A 16,211-nucleotide genomic window follows, 5' to 3' on the forward strand; every position below is an offset into this window, starting at 1 on the left:
CCTGATATCCAGCCTGAAACTCCCCTGGCAGAGCTTCAGGCCATTCCCCCTTGTCCTGTCCTCAGTCACTTGGGAGAAGAGCCCAGCACCCTCCTCTCCACAACCTCCTTTCAGGTAGTTGTAGAGAGTAATAAGGTCTCCCCTCAGCCTCCTCTTCTCCAGGCTAAACAACTCCAGCTCTCTCAGCCGCTCCTCGTAAGACTTGTTCTCCAGCCCCCTCACCAGCTTCGTTGCTCTTCTCTGGACACGCTCCCGAGCCTCAGCATCCTTCTTGTGGTGAGGGGCCCAGAACTGAACACAGTACGCAAGGTGCGGTCTCACCAGTGCCGAGACAGGAGCAGAATTGCCTCCCTGGACCTGCTGGCCACGGCGTTTCTGATCCAAGCCAAGATGCCATTGGCCTTCTTGGCCACCTGGGCACACTGCTGGCACATATTCAGGCGGCTGTCAACCAACACCCCCAGGTCCTCCTCCCCCAGGCAGCTTTCTAGCCAGACTTCTCCTAGTTTGTAGCACTGCATAGGGTTGTTGTGCCCCAAGTGCAGGACCCGGCATTTGGCCTTGTTAAACCTCATGCCATTGGTCTCAGCCCAGCGGTCCAGACTGTTCAGATTCTTTTGAAGAGCCTCCCTACCCTCCAGCAGATCCACGCTTCCACACAGCTTAGTGTCATCCACAAACTTGCTGAGGGTGCACTCAATGCCTTCATCCAGGTCATTGATAAAGACATTGAACTGGGCTGGACCCAATACCGAGCCCTGAGGAACCCCACTTGTGACTGGCCTCCATCTGGAGTTAACTCCATTGAGCACCACTCCCTGGGCCTGCTCATCCAACCAGTTTTCAACCCAGGAGAGTGTGCGCCCATCCAGGCCAGAGGCAGACACTTTCTGAAGCAGAGTGCTGTGAGAAACTGTGTCAAAGGCTTTACTGAAGTCCAAGAAGACTACATCCGCAGCCTTTCCCCCCATCCAGTAGTCGAGTCACTTTGTCATAGAAGGCGATCAGGTTAGTTTGGCAAGATCTGCCTTTTGTAAACCCATGTTGACTGGGCCTGATCACCAGGTTCTCTTGCATGTGCTTCATGATTAGCACTCAAGGTTACCCGTTCCATGACTTTCCCCGGCACTGAGGTCAGACTGACAGGCCTGTAGTTCCCCAGATCCTCCCTGCAAAGCTTCTTGTAGATGGGCACAACATCAGCCAGCCTCCAGTCTAGTGGAACTTCCCCAGTCAGCCAGGACCGCTGGAAGATGATGGAAAGGGGTTTGGAAAGGACATCTGCCAGCTCCTTCAATACTCTTGGGTGGATCCCATCCGGCCCCATAGACTTGTGGGTGTCTAGCTGGGCAAGCAAGTCTCTAACCGCCTCCTCTTGGATCATGGGAGCCTCATTCTGCTCCTCTTAACTCCTGGGTTCGTACACAGAGGGAACAACTTTCCTTACTATTAAAGACTGAGGCAAAGAAGGCATTAAGTACCTCAGCCTTGTCCTTATCCCCTGTCACTGTTATTCCTTCTGCATCCAATAGGGACTGAATATTCTCCCTAGCCCTCCTTTTTTAGTTAATGTATTTATAGAAAGATTTTTTTATTATCTTTCACAGATTTAGCCAATTTGATTTCTAGTTGGGCCTCAGCCCTCCTGACTTTTTCCCTGCACGATCTCACTTCCTCCCTGTAGTCCACCTAAGACACCTGTCCCTTCTTCCAAAGATCATAGATATTCCTCTTCTTTTTGTTGCATCCCAAAATCTCCCTGCTCAACCAAGCTGGCTTTTCCCCCCACCGGCTCCTTTTCTGGAACATAGGGATGGCTTGCTCCTGAGCTGCTACGATTTCGTTTTTTAAGAGCACCCAGCCCTTGTGGGCTCCCTTGCCCTTAAGGGCTGTCTCCCGTGGGACTTTGCCAACCAACCTTTTGAACAGTCCAAAGTCTGCCCTCTGGAAGTTGAATGTGACTGTTTTGCTAATCCCCTTCTTTATCCCACCTAGAACTGAAAACCCTACCATCTCATGATCACTTTGTCCCAGCCGTCCTCCAACTTCCCTGGGCAACCTGTGCCAGTGCCTCACCACTGTCATTGGGAAGATATTCCTCCTTATGTCCAGTCTAAATCTGCCCCTTTCCAGTTTATAGCCATTCCACCTCATCCTATCACCACAAGCCTTTGTGAACAGTCCCTCTCCAGCTTTCTTGTAGCCCCTTCAGGTACTGGAAGGTCGCTATAAGTTCTCCTCGGAGCCTTCTCCTCTCCAGGCTGAACAACCCCAACTCTCTCACAGCCTGTCCTCATAGCAGAGTTGCTTGAGCCCTCAGATCATCTTCATGGCCCTTCTCTGGACACGTTCCAACACCTGGAATCCTTCTCTGTTCTTTTTGGGCAGGCTCTGACACAGGGAAGAATACATTCTTCCACCCCTGAGACCTCAATCCAAAGCCCGTGACCTTTCCATTGATTTCAAAAATCCTTGGATAAAACTCTAACCAACTATCTCTGCAGAATAACAAGGAAACAAACATAAAATCCCAGAATTGTGACATTACCTCTGAAAGAGGAATGACTATTTCATCAAGATTTTTCCCTTTGAAAAATGGCAGTGTGTTTACTGATTTTTTTAACAGGGAGAAAGAAGTGTGTATCCAGTTGTCCAAAAGAACATGATCTAAAACATTAAACCTCTCCATTTAATTTTCATGTCTAGAGAAGGAAAATCAACAAAAAGCTGCTGGAAGAAAAAGGAACACAGAGCAAATGTTTCCAAGCAGTCTACTAAAATAAATTACTTTGATTTTAATTCTCTTGCACCACATTTCCAGTGCTAGCAAGCAAGAATGAATTCATTATAAACTAACATAAAACTACATTTTCCTGTCCCACTGGTGAACAAGCAGTGATGTGCAAGCTCATAAATAAGAAATTGAAATGCATTTGTATGTTAATAAACATAATGATGCATATAGCTGAATTTTAATCATCTAGTGAATATAATTCCTAAATTACAGAGAGTAAGAAACTAATTGGATTCTCCTCATCTTGTCTGGTGGCTGTGAGTAGCATGCTGTGCATTCCCTAGAACCACAAAAGGACAACACTCTGGAAAAGGAAAGGCAGATCCAGAGGCCATCAAGAACTTTACAATGAGAATTTTTATCTTTTTTCTTCTTTTCTATTTTCTTAGTAAAAATACTACTTATTTTATGAGACCCTCTCATCCTTTGAAACAAATAGAATTGAGAATCAGTGAGATGTGATAAAAAAGATAATTAGCAAAATAGTAGCTAAAAGGAATAGTTCTTAGACCAACTCGCATACCCTAATCTCTTTGAAATTTCAGAGAGCACATCTTCACAAGAGCTAAGATGTGATTTGACATTATTTAATACAAATGTAGAGATGCAGTGGATATATATGTTTTCCTAATGAACCTATCTCTGAGTTCATGACATTCTCAATGAGAACAGCAAAAGGCACTGGGACATAAGATGGAGTAAGGCAAAAATGAAAAAAAACTGAAAAAGAATGAAAGAATTCTAGGAATGATTTCTGCTAAATATGTGGTATATACATACTACACTCACAAGCTTTATTCCCTTCTTGGCATGAATTTTTATGGCAACATTACTTGGAAGTAGAACAGCAAGATTATGACATATATTACAGATCTAACACATACCGTGTTCTGCCAAATAAATTCCAAAAGATTTTTGAGTCCTGTATTATATTTGCCTGTCTTTTTTTCCCCATGATGAGAGGGATCTCATATCATTCCTATGAGATAATGACATTTAATAACAGTAGATGAAATTTGCACAGCAGTCTGCAAGAAAGAAAACTATTTTTTAATCTCCATTTTACATAAACAAAGCTGATAATAGCAAACCTTCTGGTGAATAAATTATTAGCAATCAGCTTTAATTTGGGTAGTGTATACTACCAGAGCATTGCAATGGTAGACAAATCAAATTTGAGAGAGGTTTGTTCTCTAGCAGTAAAATAATAGGCTAGGGTCACTTTAAACAAATGTTTGAAATGCAGTGTATTATTAGTATTTCAATCACTGCCAATTGCCTTTACTTTCTATAATTATTGTTTTATCAGATTTAGAACAAACATGTTTTGCTATCTGTTGCAAGACAACTTATCACAAATTGAGGTGATCCAGATTAACACTTGTCTCATCGTAAGCACATTCTGAAGCCAAGACCTTAATCCTGATTTAAATTATTCAAATTTCCTCAAAACGTTGTTTCCTTTAAAAAATAAAGTAAATCTTGTATGAATTTTGCCCTTCCTTTTCAGAGATGGCTGCTCCTCTGATTCTCTTAGTCAGGACTTGCCCATTCCAAGTATTAATTCCTTTCTACCATTTTCCTTTTCCTAATTTTCCAAACGCGATCTTAGTGACCACAGTTGTCTGATTTTGTCAAGAGTAACTAATATACAGCTTTCTACAAGCTTTGTGGAGTGGATTCCCTTTTTCCACAGAAGGGCGATGCAACAGCCCAACCTGCTGTACCCAGTAAATTAAAAGCAAACATTGAGGTTCAATGAGACCAAGGGCAAGGTCTTACATCTGGGTCAGTACAATACACGGTCAGTACAATACACGGTTTCAATACACGATGGGGGATGATGCGATTGAGAGCAGCCCTGCAGAGAAGGACTTGGGGGGCTGGTTGGTGAGAAGCTCAACGTGCGCCGGCAATGTGCACTCACAGCCCAAAAACCAACTGTATCTGGGGCTGCATCAAAAGAAGCGTGGCCAGCAGGGCAAGGTCTGCCCCTCTATTCCTCTCTTGTGAGACCTCATCTGGAGTATTGTGTCCAGTTCTGGAATCCTCAAGAAGGAGATGAAGCTGTTGGAACGGGTCCAGAGGAGGCTAAAAGGATGATCCGAGGGCTGGAGCACCTCCCACACAAGGACAGGCTGAGAGAGTTTGGGTTGTTCAGCCTGAGAAGAGAAGGCTCAGAGGAGATCTTATAGTGACCTTCCAGTATCTGAAGGGGCTACAAGAAAGCTGGGGAGGAACTATTTACAAAGGCTTGTAGTGATAGGACGAGGGGCAATGGGTATAAACTGGAGAGGGGCAGATTTAGACTAAATATAAGGAGGAATTTCTTCACCATGAGAGTGGTGAGGCCCTGGCCCAGGTTGCCCAGGGAAGCTGTGGCTGCCCCATCCCTGGAGGGGTTCCAGGCCAGGTTGGATGGGCCTTGGGCAGCCTGAGCCAGTGGGAGGTGTCCCTGCCCGTGGCAGGGGGTTGGAACTGGGTGATCCTTCAGGTCATAGTGAGATAATGCCATCAGATTTCCATAAGTAGAAAGTACATATGTTTTCCATTGTTATCAGCTGGATAGCTACCACAGCATTTCTCTTCTTGTGCACTTGTATATGGTAACAATTACCTCAAATACTGACAATGATAAATACATTGTAATATTACCAGCTGTATGAACACATAACTATCTTTCTGACAGATGTTAAATGTTTCATAACAGAAACATTAAAATTTTCATAAGAAATGCATTAATAATCAGCTTTGCAAAAAAAACCCAAACAAACATCCATACTTTTAATTTATTTTTCAGGGTGGGGAAAGTGGATGGACAGCTAGCATGAATGGCTATTATTATCTCCTCGGTCTTAGAATCTGTGAGTGTATGGATACCACGGTTCATACCACTCACTTCATGCATCGAACAGCTTGCCGGCATTGTCCTCATGAGGCCCATAAGAATATAAACTCTGCATTAAGGCAATAATTGTAATCAAACCACATACGTCAGCCAGCAATCCACAGGACTCAGGAAAGAGTTAGTTTCCCTAACACATAATTAGTTTTTATTTATTGGATTTAGGTTTGGGCATTTTTTTACCTCCCTCTGTAGCATCAGCTCAGTCCTCGTTGTCTGGACATACAGCCAAACTCTACCCACCCAGATCAAGTCAGAAGTTCAATCAGATAGTGCTAACAGACTTTAAAAATTAAAAGTAATGCAGTCCAGCAGTGTATAAATCATATCCCTTCACTGGCAGCTATGCAACTTGCAAAGCTCATCTGATGATTCTTGTTCCAAAGCAGAAATAAATAATTTTATCTTGTTCCAAAGCAGAAATAAATAATTTTATCTCCATCTAACAGTTTCTTAAATACTTCCATGAACTCTGTATAGCACAAATGGCTTTTCTGATATTCTGATTTCTTTTTCTCTAGTAGTGACAAGTAGACAAGTAGGACTAGAAAAGTGTACTATTATGTTACAGAACTCTGTTTTGTCTAATACATTTACAGTTTTCATGACCCTTTTCATGACTGTACAGCATGGCTCTCACCCTCCACAATCCTGAAACCCTTCCTTTTCTGCTTCCTCCCTACTCTGCTCTTTTCTCTTTTGACAGCCCTTTCTCTCAAGCACACAGCCTACGTCGGTCATGGAGTCCGCCTCAGGATGGGCTGCAGCTTCAGACCTCCGAGCAAAATACAAATGCAATAACATTTGACACAGCTTCTTTTCCTCCTGATATTTGCATGACAGCATAGTTAATGGCAACTTAGCTGCATTAGAGCCTGGGCTGCTGCTAAGGAGAAGGGAACTTGGAAAACATGGTAGCAATGTGACTGTTAAATCTGTGTGCACACAAGGTCTTTCTTACATCTCCTTACCTCTGTGCTGGGAAAAGGAATAGAGAACTCACATGTGGCATTATTTCTCTCTTCCTTGGATAACAAAAGAGGGCTACCCATGAGGTCAGATTTCATACAGAAAATCCCATTCTTCTTCACTCGACCTTCATAAAGGCTACCAAGACCACACGTAAGATTTGGGGAGGCAAGAATTCAGCATGTCTTTAAATGCTGACAGCATTTAGAACTATCTTAATTTTATCTACTCCTGATCTCTGTTTATGTCCTTCGTGCAGATTGTTCAAAGAACAGGATTTTCCTTATCCTCTTTCTCCTCCTCTGCAAGTCCTCTATGTCATTCTCCAGACTTTCTTCTCAGCATCTCCCACTTCCTTTGCTGTCAGGCAGACAAAGCAACCTTTGGGACCCGTGTGCTCTTTGTGTCACCACTGGGCAGAGGCTACAATTCACAGGACTGTCTCCTGCCAGGCTGTCAGCGCTATGCTAATGTGACAGCTTGCCAAGTTATTTGAGAATGTCACTTTTAGCAAAATAACTGCCCTGAATAGTATTTGTTGTATTTACGACCAGACATACATCAACTAAAAGTCCCTACAAAATTAAACTCTAATATATATTTCAAATGAGATGCCCCCAGGCACTTATAACATGAGTGCATGTCAGTAGCCATATGTGCTGCAATCCTCTTCCTTATACATACACCAAGAATAATCCTTTAACACACCATGTGTCTAATCTGTATTCCCCACTTTGGAAGGAAGATTAATCTAGAAATTGCAGAATTAGTTCAAATGCATTAAATAAAATAAGAATCTTCATTACTTTGGCTACCAAGCAGTTAAAGAATGTGGCAAATGACCAAATCATCTGTTTGTCATTCAGCTTCAGCTATATGCTGTGCTACCGCTTCATTTCAGGTCCTTGAAAGCCCTGCAGCTGAACTGCAGCCGGGTTTTTAATGCAGAATTGTATCTTTTGGGGGAATGTGTTATTTTTAAATGCTTAATAATTATGAATTCATTTGCCATTCTTTTTATAAGCAGGGTATCATAATGAACTCATCTGTTATTCATGTGAATGTCAAATGTGTTCCTACAGCAGTTTTATTCTAATTCACTATTAGTTAGTGGACTCATAAAATAAAATGATCTCCATTTTTTACTCTGAACATGTAACGCTTGTTAATTGTCCATCACAGGGCAAATGTAGTATTTTTCTTTGAAAACCTTCAGTTCCGATTTAACCAGATAAAGAACTATGTTTAAAGTAAGGGTACCTTTAGAAGCCGCTATAAGTAGATTTGATAAACTGTGAGGCTTCCATTTAAAAGGCAATGAATGGGATTGTCATGAGCTAGTATTTAAAAATGTAGATGCGTTATGCTATAAGTATACATGCTGGAACTACATACACTTAACACAACCAGACAAACTGTACCACAGTACATAATGTCCAATGATAGTTCCTTGAAAGACACATTTTCAGTAGGCATGAGGTGATCGCAACAGTTTTCATGGAGCTGTTCTACTGCAACAGAAAATTTAGAGGTGAGATACTTACAGTCACCACAGGATTTGAATGTGATGACACTGGAGAGTGAGACTTTGACCTGTGAAAACCAACACAAAATAAGCAATAGAAAAAGAGAGAATTCAGACTTTGATTTGTTTGGGGTTTTTTTTCAGAGTGTTAAATACATAGAGTTTCTTTATTAAATTATTTTAAAATTTCTTCTAAATCCCTAATCTAAACTGAAAGTTAGTGGTGAGGACTTACATCATGAAACGAGAGCCCTGGGGTATTTTAGCAACAATTCCTTACACCTGACATGCTGTACAAGGCTTCTCCTCAAGTCACACTGACTCCTCCAGTCCCGATATGTTTTTTTTAAAAATCCCAGTCAAAATGAAGGAATTATTATAAAGATGCAATTTCAAGGAATATGGTAATAAACCCAGAATCCCTTTTTTAATTGGAACCACTACATTAATAAACTTATAGTTTTACTTTAAAATGCACAAGAAAAGGTTTTCATTTTTTTTTCAGTTGAAGTTAACAGAAGGTTATGTTTTTGATGTTAAAGATTATCTCAAATACTTTTTTCTGCGTGGAAATGGTCATTTCCTCAAATCAAATGTACAGTGTTTAAATCAAAGTATATTACCCCTGTGCAATCTCTGCAGTCAGTAGGTTATTAGAATATTAACCATGAAAAAAACATTGAGAAAAACAAGCATGCAAACCAAAGTTCAGATGTGAGTCCTGACAATGACAGATATTTCTATATGTTAAAGACCACAACTTCACATTTTATAATGGTTAGCAGGAAAACATAATCAGCAGCAGTGCTTCCTGAATGCTATGACTTATTTCATAGTTGAAGAACTACTATTTACTTTACGCTTTCACAATATTTTTTACTTTATGTAAATAATGATCATGTTAAAAACAAAAGGTCTTTCTTTAATTGCTGCAGTGTCAGATGGAGAGACTGAGTTATACAGATAATGTTAAAACAGGAATGTGGGAAATAGTGAATGAAAAGAAGGGTGCACAGAAGGGCTAACACTACTATGCCAAGAAGTGAAGTATGGGTGAAACTTTGTTGAAGCTCGCACCTTTATCAGCTGCTTTTTATTCAAAATGAATGTAACATATTCATTTGATACATTAAATAACTGTGACAAAAAATATCACCAGCAGCAGGCAGCCTGAAGGCCCTTCCCTAGAGTGAGAATACAAATGCGGGAGATAAGAAGAATGAGAAGACATATATCTTTGTTTAATGGAATTTGTGTGTGCATGGACATGTATCTATATAAATATCACTTTCCTTGAAAGCAGAGGATAGCTCAGGAGACGTAGGAACAGACGAATAATCCATCAATTTACAATGGAACCTGCAGGTTTAAAAGGCCTGATTTTGAACTCATCATTCTGTAATGGCAAAATTCTGTTGACTTCATTGGGGTAATTTGATTTATAAATGTCTGAAAGGAGAACTGACTTTTGAAATAGAAAGTACATTAGAAAATATGCTGGAGAACACGAATTCTACAGAAAGGAAGCAATAAAACTATGAATAACTAACTATGATTAAGTGAGGTACTGAGCGCTACCAGTTACCGCAGACGCAACTTTATTCAGAACCTCGCAGCGCTCGGGGTTCAGGCTCACCAGTGTCCTCTAAAGACTTATGGACACAAGAAAGGGTTATGGATGTGGTGCATGTGAGCTTTTGCTCTCACACACAAAAGAAAATAAAAGAGAAGAACCTGCAGGAGCAAATATGTGAAAGCAGATAGGGATGAGGGGGAGAGGTGTCTCTGAGGTGCCCTGAGGATCAGCTGTACTGGGGCTGCACTCACCGATCACCAATGAGGAATGTAACGACTGCAATGAGAAAGGTTTTGCTGGAGCTCTCCTGGCTTTTTGCCACAAAGGATAACATCTGCTATTAATTAACATTCTATTTATATCTCTAGGCTCTTTTAAGACAATGTATTTAGTGCTTTTAGCAGCTACAGGCTGATAGCACTGGAGCACCAGCACCTTTATGGCAAAACACTGGCATTCGTCAGTTTTTCCTTTGCACAGAAAAAGAGAAGGACAAGTGCAACGAAGTGACATAAATGGTGCTTTTATAAAACCAGTCACAGAAAGGAGGATCGACATGACATTCAGGGCGACATGTACAGGTCAGAAGCACTGGAAGATATGAGGTCGACTAACTTAGCCATTGAGTATAAAGAATGCTCATACTTCTAGGGGAAAAGGAAAAAATACATTCAATAAATAATAGGTTACAATACTGAAGAAGGAGAAATACTTATGACTGACATGCATATTTTCATAAGCCGCAGTAGTCTGCTGCAGCTAATGAACATTCTTTTAAAACAATGGCCAAAATATTTTGTGCAGTGTGACTAAAAACATCCAATATAAAGTGATTAGATGTTCCCATCTGGAACAATGGAAGCGGTTCTTGCCCGTGTTAAGATTAACAGGTTCTTTTATAGAACTGAGAAAAGTAAAGGGCAAGCAGAGGGATTCACTGATTTTTTGCTGCTCACAGAGATTAAAGAAAAAAGTTCTTCTGTCTTTGGAGAAAAGAACAGTAGATCTCATTTCTCTGAAAGAAATAGAGAGATGACAGCTTCAGTGCTATCTGAACAGTGTAAAATACCAGAGCAAGGGAGCATGAACCCAAGCTGAGAACTGGCCATTAGAGGAATGGAGGTGGAACTCCTTCACACCAAAAGCTAGATAACGTGCAAAAAGGTTTCAAAAGCACCAGGCAGAAGAAATTAAATAATTTTGCAAGAAAATTAAATAACATCTGAAAAAGGAACTTCAACATAGCCTTACATCAAAAGGAAGATCAAAATTTATGCCCATCAGCTTCTGTACATGAGAGCGGTCTGTCATTTCAATCAATTAACAATGTTAAAAATCAATTAACACTGCTAACATTCCCCTTTTCTGAAATTTCTGCTCCTTGTACTAACTAGATTTACATTAAAGTTTCATTTTGATGTTTTTAGGTGAGATATAAAATCAAGTGCTGACCGCTTGGGACTGTTAAAGATTTAGTGCAATTCTTGGAAACAAACAGGTGTGTAATCATGCCGTCCTGATCAGATTTTAGTTCTCAGCAATTGCATTCTATCCTTCTAATTTACTCATTCGTTTGGAAGTTAATGATGATGTTTCTCCCTAATATATCTCAATTCTTGTGTCCTATTAGATCGTTTCTAGGTTTCATTAGGGGCGGCCGTATGACTGCACTGGATAAACAGACACCTATATATCATTCGGTTATTTACTTAAAACTCGCACTTTAGACTCTTCAAAAATGAGAAATGCTATCAACACATATGGTTGCTCTACAATAGCTGAAAACATTTTGTGAAGGAGACCAACTACAAACAGCCATGTCAAAATATATGTCCTAAGGCTTGTTATTAACGTATCAGCTAATATAAATCACAGTAGCTCCGCTGACCTCAGTGAAACCATGGTGAATTTATACTGAGAATATAGCTACGTATGCTACATTCTCTTTTATCATTCTACCATGGAAAAATACACTCATATTTGAGGAGCATTCCAGCTCACAGAATTAAATAAAAAAAGAATTCCATTGAAAGGCTACTACTAGCCCCATCTTTCATTTCTGCAGGTTCTTTGATCATTAGGTTTTTCATTAAAGAACTTCTCTGACACCATCAACACATGTAATGTTTTTCTCTCTAGTTAGAAAATCTTCCAGTCCCAGACACTCAGTTTGATAAATAACATTTTAGAACATATGGTGGGGTTTTTAATTTTGTTTGTTTGTTTGGTTTGGTTTGGGGGGTTCATTTTGTAGGGTTTTTTTTGTTTGTTTTAGGTGTTTTGTGGTGTTTTACTTTAAACAAGCTGATGCCCGGTTTTGTAGTGAAAGTTCCAAGCACAGATGGTTTAACAGGACCAAACCCTAAATTTGTGTAAGAGTGAAAAATGCCTGTAAAACAATGTTAATTTTAAAATAACACAGATTGGATATACAGTATGGTGAAATTATAATGCAGCTTAAAATATGAAACAGGCCCAGAATTCCAGTAACACAACACGTGAGGACCTTTTGTCTGCTGGCTGGTATCACATCCTGAGATGACTTTTTGTACAAGATTTTTTAGAAGAGACTTCAATAGGGGCTCGATATATGGAACAATAGCAGGATGTAGCCTCTAACTGGTAGGAACAATTACTGTTCTCAGACATGTGCAAGTTAACTTCCATTAAGTTTATGGGATTTTGTGCACACTTTCTGGCCTAGATTCAAAGACGCATCTAATTTCTCCTGGGAACACAGACAGGGAGAGTACTGAACACAGTAACTATTCTGTCTACGCAGAATACACAGAGGAAAACACACGTGAGCCTCAACAGTGTGATAGACCAGTTTAGTAATAATGTGAGAAAGTAATACAGGCAAACCCACTTTCTTCCCAGCTACACTCACACCACCTTGTAGGCTGCAGGCAAAGGGAAAAGTTGTCTAGAGTCTCTCCACAACGGCTGGCAACTTCTCAGACCAAAGGAATTCTCAGCATGTAAATCTTGCAGTTTTTGTGGCAGGCCCATCCAAAAAAGATCATTGTGATGGGAAGTAGAACTTAACCTTTAAATTTTGGGAGACGTAAGTACAGACTCTTCTCTAGAATAATAATTAACAGCTTCATGGAGATGCCAGCTGTTTTACTGTTCAATTTTCAGAGTTTAGTTTTTACAGCATTAACTATGGTATGATGTTTCCTTGAGTTCTAAGAAAGTGGAAAATTATATATTTTGAAAAGAGGGCTTTCCGTTTCCCTTTCTGTCATTCCCTAGCTCTGACTTTTCCACAGTCTCAAGCATAAACCACTTCCCTTCGCTTTCAAGGCCCTTTATGCACTCCATATCTCTCATATCTTTCCTCAACTGGCTTTCTTCAACTATTATTTAAAACTCAAACATAAATTCAAACTCCATAAATAGTTCGAATGCAATGCCATTTTAGGCTGCATCTTCTCATTTTTCACCAGTGTTGTTTAAGCTGCCCCGGGCTACTAACTCTCAATTTTGTACAGCCACTCCAATCGTCCAGCACAGATTTTTGTGCAGCCCTCTGATAAACCAGACTGGAAAACTGATTTAGCTGAAAAAATAATTGAGGGAAAAGAATAATTGTTTTTCATCTTGATCTTCTGCCTCACATCTGCACAAACAGCTGCATGAATACAACAGAATGGGTGGGACAGGAAAGAGAACAATTAGCTGAGGTAGAGCTACTTAAAACCAACGTTACTATTACTGCAGAAATGCACATGGAACCACAGTCTAAATGTGCTATTTAAAGTAGTCTTTTAAATCCCTCACCTGTCACAGTGCCTATTAAAAGAATTTATACTAATAAGGCAAGGATTATATCACTGCTGCTTACTGATGCAGGCCAATTTTGGCTCATTGTTTCCTTGTTCTGATTGTTCTTGTCTTGTAATTAGATTGTAAAATACTGAGAACATAGATCATCTTTTGGCCTGCTTGAGAGCAATCTGATTTCTACTACAGTCAGTGCAAATTTTACCTCGTATTGAAAAGGAGCTGGATCACGTCTGTTATAATACTATGTCCCCCAGATACGCACCATCCTGATTTTTTTAAGAAGGGCAGCAGCTTTGAATCACTGAGCAATATCTTTCTGCAAACAATTCTGCTTTTATTATAAATTATTCAACAGCTCTTTTCAAGAATCATGGGTTGTGATTTTTAATCAAAAAATTAATTTCAACGTCTCACTTGTAACAAAATTCTAAAATCACTGGGGCTATAGAATATGAGGTGAGCAATAGCACTAAACAGCTGGTGTCATAAAGGTAAGTTACGTCACACCTAAAATAAACTGATCTAATTGCACTACTGTACTGAAAATTGTACCATTTGTACTGGTAAAAGAGTTTGGGTTTTAGACAAAGGTCACTCAGTATGTTTGACTGCATATGAGGCACAGCAGAGTCATCAACCAATAGCAAAAAATCTGCTAAAGTCAGCAAAATATAGAAGTACCACACACATGAAGGAACGGAACGCATTCAGGGTTCCTCGTAATAAGAAATGTAAAGGTCCTTGAGCTTTGACAGAAGCCAAGGGCCAATGAAACAGATGTTGCTGTTCACTGAAGCCATCCTATCCAAAGAATAAACTCTTCTTCAAATATAAGGAGATTTTCCACTGAGTTATGAAAAGCATTTTGCAAGCCTGCAGTCCTCTCCGCTTCAAGATACGGGCAAAAATATTTGATGATACAATTGTGTCTCCCTGATGCCACTAAACAAAAATCTCCACAGTTGTGTTTTCCTTTTGTCTCTACAAAAGAAAGATTTGGTATACACTACATTGCACTGAGGTAAAATAGGAGCACAGCTACAGGCGAATACAGCAAAAATATCTGCAGAGGTAGAAAAAGTAACAGATTTAGTTTACCCTTTCATTTAGGGATGACCGCAATATAATATTTAATCAAAAAGTGATCGCTGCGCACTATCAATAGTCTGGATACTGCAGAAGGATATCAGTCCTACCTCTGAAACTTATACTGGGCCTTAAAAATGTCTGTCCCTCTGCAGGGAACAATTTGTGTTTGTCTGTATCACCAGCTTTAGAAATTACTCGATATTTTGACAAATGGCGTTGTTAAATAATGTAGGATGTTAAAAAAAAAAAAAAACCAACTTAGAAAAAGCCAGAATTCAATTCTTGGAGAAACTATTTTCCCAAAAGCAACAGAAGGTGTCACTGCTAACTGATTTTAAACAAATGAACCCCCTAAGTGGAAAACACTGCCTCTGTTTTGAAAGAAACCTGAAAATTGTTTGAGAATGGGGAACTGGGTTCCCTTCTCAACTATTCTCCAGCTCCAAACATAAACATTACTTTAAAAATTGGAACAGACTGCTTTACACCAACTAGCTCTTCTCTTTTCTGTTTGCCATTCCTCCCTGCAGCTGTTTTGCCTCAGGCTACGCTTCACAGCCAGACTAAGAGAAGTTTAGACCAGTATTAGGGCAGAAGCCCTCAAAGGACTTTTTAACCCATTAGGATTAGAGCTCTAGTAACTGGAAAATTTCTCTTCACATTCACGATAATTCAAGATCCAGACAAAATCAAGACCACAGCGATGCCGAGAAACCATTTCCAACAAGAAATGTAAAACCGTCTCTAAGTAGTTTGCAACTGTGAAAACTTTCTGTAGACTGCATTGTAGCTTGGATAATGACTGCCTGTCTCTCTAAACCTGGGATATTGGTTTAACTCCAAGTGGCAGTCCTCACTCCCTTGTCTTCCTCGATATGGTAGTATTGCTATTCTGTGTTAAACAGCTGTTACACCCCATGCCAGAGACGGCTGCATAACGCTGACGGGTGAGGTGTTATATTCTAAATATACATACACGCAGCTTTTGAAGTGCTTTACAGCTGCTGGCAAGCCTCTCCATAAATACAGATATATTGATATGTGAGGCTAATACAGAACATGCTTCCCCTCCAACCCGAGCAGCTCTGTAAGTTTAATTTTAGAAGTCTACAGCACTGCTGGAACTCACACATCCTTCTTCCTCTGGGCTTCCCATTGCTCGTGGTCTCGCCATGAGGAAGCCTGGGCTGAAGGCACCAAGGGCCATGGTCTCCCAAGGTCTTGGAGCTTGCCCTGTGGCTGAGGGCCTGCGCTCTGAGCTTGTGGGCTGTGAAGTAACTGCCAAAGCTGTAATTAAAAAAAAAAAAGGGATATAGAAATATAAAGCCCACGGCTTTTAGCCCTCACAGTTGCACGTTTAATAGGTGCATCCAAGCACCGGCTGCAGGCTCCCAACATAGCCCCTCGCTCCCCACCTCCTCGCTCACCCTCCCTTCTCTTCCCAAGAGAAAGGCATCTCAGGTCACTTGAATTATTTAGCAGGGCGTTTTTAACCATCTCAAGGGCTTTGCTTCTGCGGAGCTGAGGCTTGTGGGTTTATTTTTATTTTTATTTCATTTAT

At 40.3% G+C, this 16,211-nt stretch overlaps 1 protein-coding gene across 1 annotated transcript in view; it reads left to right on the forward strand.

Annotated features, from left to right (window-relative positions):
* AMMECR1 (AMMECR nuclear protein 1) overlaps window positions 1-16,211 on the forward strand; it is a 106,367-nt gene that overhangs the window by 12,928 nt on the left and 77,228 nt on the right. The window lies entirely within an intron of this gene.

This window comes from Cuculus canorus, chromosome 10, assembly GCF_017976375.1.
Source record: "Cuculus canorus isolate bCucCan1 chromosome 10, bCucCan1.pri, whole genome shotgun sequence".
In the NCBI taxonomy this organism is placed as follows: domain Eukaryota; kingdom Metazoa; phylum Chordata; class Aves; order Cuculiformes; family Cuculidae; genus Cuculus; species Cuculus canorus.